Here is a 4387-nt window from a genome sequence, read left to right as displayed (position 1 = left end):
TCTTTTTGGCATTCCTTCTATAACTAAAATCACTCCTGACCTTGCCTGAGTTTGCAGAGAACGCAGCCTCTGATGGCACTGGCACGGCACAGTCACTACCTCTGGGTTTTAGTTCTGCCATTCTGGTGAGATTCTCCTCCTTTCCAGGCTTAGAGCTGCCCTGGCCCTTTCACTGCATTTGTTCCTGCCATGCCAGGAGCACAGAGTGTCAAGTGAGCCTCATTTCCTCTCTTCCCTGTTTTGGCCCAGAATGATGCTGCCCACTGCTTTACTGCTCGTGTCCCAGCTCCTGTCTCCAGCTCCCTTCAGAACTGAGAGAAGCTGGGAGCGTGGCAGCAACCAACTGCTTTATGGAGTTGTTTTTCTGCATGGGTGAAGCTCTCCCCTGCCTTTTAGGGTCATCTGTTAAGATGGAGTGTGGAATTGGTAAATGACAGAAGAAGGGACCCCAGGGAGAGGCTGCTCTGAGCTCAGCATCGTTCCCACTGCCAGAACTGTGCCAGATTTCATGGCTTTCTCCAGTTTTCAGATGCTTTGTAGGTGGATACCTATTTAATCACAGCCCTAGATGGATGTGGAAAGCAACAAAAATGGCACGGGCCATGTATGCAGTGAGGGGAAATCAGCTAAAGGTGACTTGCAGTGCCCAGGGGGCTGGAGGTCTGCAGCAGGTGTGGCCTGCCAGGAGCTGCCTGTGTTCCCACAGGGCCCTGGGAAAGGCGGAGAGCTTCTGCCTTTGGGATGGAGCCAGTGATGTGTGCAAACCCAGCTATCCCCGAGAGGAAACGCTCAGAACTCTGCTTTGTCACTCTGAGCGAAATGGAAATGGCTCTCTGAGCATTCCCCAGTTCCCACAGGACTGCAGATCCCTGAGCACCCTGAGCTGCTGGAGCCTCTCCTGTGGGAGCTGCAGGAGCAGGAGGGAGCAGGGAGTAGGGCAGGTTGGATTAGCCGTGTAATCCCTGGGCCCCAGGGACATTCCTTCTGCAGCAGAGTGAAATTTGCTGTAAAAATGTACCATCTTTATTTGCCCTTGCATGTAGAAGACTTTCGTTTGGAGGGTGCTTTTTTTTTCTTTTTTCTTTTCTTTTTTAAAATATATTTTTAGTGGAATCACTTATTATAGATATCCCTGCTGGCTTTATGCAGAAATCTGAAAGGAAAGTATCTCTGCTTTTGGGAGCTGATGGCTCTTTGTCAAGGCACCAATTTCTTGAAACACAACCAGTTTTCTATTTCATCCTTCTTGTGTTATTTCTCTTTATGCTGCAAAGTTGTTTTTTAGGGAAACGGTGCTCTTGTGTATCATGTACAAAGCAGACTTTAAATCAGGAGATAATTTTGGTGGCTTACCAGATGGAATTTGGGAGGCACAACGAGGGCAGGTGGAAAGCCCCAGTGGCAGGGGCTTTGTGGAGCTTTTGAACCAAGTCTCCATCACTACAACCTGCACAGTTAAAGCCTGTCAGCAGCAATGGAACTAAAGATAAAGTGAGAGACTCCAGTGTGAAATCTGAAGGTGAGGGGGAGGGGAAGTCTGCTCAGCACCACTTGATGAGCCAGGAAATTCAGTTGCTGCTGTTTTCAACAATTTTCACATCTCTGGCATGGCAGGTGGGTGTTAACGCTTCCATGTCGTTACCAGCACAGGGATTTGCGGTGAAGAAGCAGAAGAAGAAGCAGAAGGAAGAAGAAGAAGCAGAACAATAATAACAACAATAACAATAATAACAATTCTGTGACAGCAGCCACAGCCAGGTGTCAGCAGCAGAGGGCCAGGGGATGCTGGGTGGTGCTGGAAGGCTCCTGCCTCCAGATCTGTCATCACCCAGGCTGCAGGACAGGTGAGAGAAATACAAATAGCCATGGAAGCAGCAAAGTAAACACTTGAGGTGGAAGGTCAAAGCTGCTTTATTGTTTTTATCAGTTGGATTAGGGTGAAAAATGAGACGTGCTGGGAGTGCTCCTGCAAACCTTGCACAGGTCTGGGGCTGTGAACTACACGCAAGACCCAGGCTGCTGAGCCTGCCAGAGTTCCAGGAGAGTTTGGACAATGCTCTCAGGCTCGTGGTGGGAACCTTGGGGCTCCTGTGCAGGGCCTGGAGTTGGACTTGACATTCTCTGTGTGTCCCTTCCAGCTCAGGACACTTTGTGACTCTCTGACTTGGTCAGTGCTGAATTCCCCCACGTGTTTCCTGGGCTTGTGGCTCAGCCTGGAGTGTTCAATGGCAGTGGCAGAGTTTCCTCAGCACAGACAGCAGCTTCATTTCCTCAGGAGCTTTTCCAAGCAGCACTTCTTCCTTTGCCACCTTCCCTCTGCAGGCTCCCAGGCTGTTGAGCATATCTAAGCACACAATTTTTAACGTGTCCCAGGAGCTGGCTTAGTCATTTAATGGTTTTATGTATCTATAGCTCTTTTCCTTCGGGGAAGAGGTAAAATCTCTGCTGTTCTGTCACTCTCAGAGGCATGATCCTGTGGAACTCACTGAGGGGGCTTGGGAACCTGCAGAGACATCAAGGGAAAACTGGCATGGAACTTAAAGCAAAGCTGGAGGTGGCCATGGGACCTACAGGGTAACTGCCCTGGGGGCTGCTCTGGGCTCCGGGGAAGCATCTGTGACACCCCCGTGTCCCCTGGGACAGTGAGCAGCACACGTGTGCCTGTGTTAACCCGGGGGACTCCCAGCACCTGTGGAGCCTGCTCCTCCCTCCCCTCTGGGCTTTTGCTCGATGTGACCTGGATGGTTTGTTTCTGTGGGCTGCGCTGGACCTGAGACAACCCACCCAGAACATGAAAACCTGGAGTCCTGAGGCACCTCCAGGAAACATCTCAGCTCTCCTCAATGCCTTCCCTGTCCAAAGGTGCCACATCTGACCTGAAAAGAGCAAAACAAAGATGATCATCACCTAAAATCTCCTCGGGACCACTGACCTGCCAATCGGCTAGCTCTGAAATGGATAATTCTGAATACCCAGCTCACCCAACACCCTGCAGATAAGAAGTGCCAGCAGGGATGAAGGATAAATAAGCCTGTCATTAAGCTAATGAGACCCATATGCTTGTGCAGTCAAAGAGAAGTGAACTAGATGCATGCAGGAGCCAAAAAGCAGATGAATGAACCACGACAGACATCCTGAAATCATGTTTAAAATGCAAATATTGAGATTTCTCACGCTTTTCGCCTGTATGTAAATCACATCGGAATAAAAGAACAGAGGTAGAAGAGAACATGGTTTGCCTTTGAGCTCAGACTCAAAGGAAGCAAACCCAACTTGAGAGAATACCTGGAGACCACAGACAGCTGGGAGTCACAATCCAGACTTGCCATCATGATAGATGCTGAGCGTGAAAATCATTCATATGCAAATCTGCACAAATTAATCGGAGGGGTTTTTTTTCCTAAAAATGCAAACCACACATTTTTCTCCTGGGATCAAACTGCAAATGTTGGGTTTGGGGAATCCAGAAATAGCTGCAGTCAGAAAGCACTTCAGTACCAGAGAAATTATCCTATTTCTTTTGTTTCCGTGTCACTTGTACAGAAGTGAAAAAAGAAGAGAGAAACAAACCACCAGCATTAATGAGCTTGCTATTATTTCTCAGTAAAGGTGCAACTCAGGGAGAATTTCCACTCCTTTGTGAAAATGGGCTACTCATTGCAATGCACTTGCTTTCTCTTGCTGCTGGAACTGACAATTACTGCTTTTCAGGGCTGCAAGATCAGCCCACCTTTCTCCACCAGTGACAGAATTTAATCAGGCAAATGATGTCTTATACATAGTGCTGGCAGAGGGCTACGAGCTTCAGGCTTCCCACCTGGGAAAATGCGCCCAAAACTCTCTCCTTGCCTTTGAACGTGCTCCTTTGAGGGAATGGAGCCCCCAGCTGAGTTTGTATGGGCTGGAGCGGTCACTGTGCCTGTGAGGGGCTCTCATGACACCAGGCATGGCTCTGGTGGCACAGGCTCGTGGCTGCTGCTGCTTGTGATTAAGGTTTGAATTGTGAATTTGGAGCCAATAGGCTTTAAGGTCTCTCCCAAGGCCAAACATTCTGTGATTCTACGATATATCACATGCCTGGGTTATGGGGGCAAGCTGAGGGTGCTCAATAATATTTGGCTCAAGGGCAGTCAGATGTGTTTACTTATCTGCTTTTCTTCTCTTATATATATATATGTATTTTTGCCTTTTGATAATATTCTTATTTTTCTGACCACCCTTTCAGGGAACAGAAAAGAAAAAAGGAGAAACCCTTTCCCTTGGCCTCCTTTTGGGCTGTCTTCCTGAAAGGCAAAAAGCTGTGAATGCTCATCAGATTGAGTTCAATTTCCAGTGCCCTCTCAGCTGGAGGGCTGAGCTGGGCAGCAGGTATGGAACTGCCAGGAAC

At 48.5% G+C, this 4387-nt stretch overlaps 1 long non-coding RNA gene across 1 annotated transcript; it reads right to left on the bottom strand.

The window, feature by feature from the left end:
- Positions 1–957: 957 nt before the first annotated feature.
- Positions 958–2988, bottom strand: LOC136296398 (uncharacterized). Its single transcript, XR_010722914.1, has 3 exons — positions 2973–2988; positions 2785–2876; positions 958–2503 (listed from the first exon to the last, which is right to left on the bottom strand). It is a non-coding gene; the product is annotated as an uncharacterized lncRNA (long non-coding RNA).
- Positions 2989–4387: the final 1399 nt, after the last annotated feature.

The sequence above is a fragment of the Chamaea fasciata genome, unplaced genomic scaffold (genome assembly GCF_029207755.1).
Source record: "Chamaea fasciata isolate MVZ Bird 193981 ecotype frontalis unplaced genomic scaffold, bChaFas1.0.hap1 SCAF_13, whole genome shotgun sequence".
NCBI classification, from domain to species: Eukaryota; Metazoa; Chordata; class Aves; order Passeriformes; family Sylviidae; genus Chamaea; species Chamaea fasciata.
This window is presented reverse-complemented; position numbering and strand designations above follow the sequence as displayed.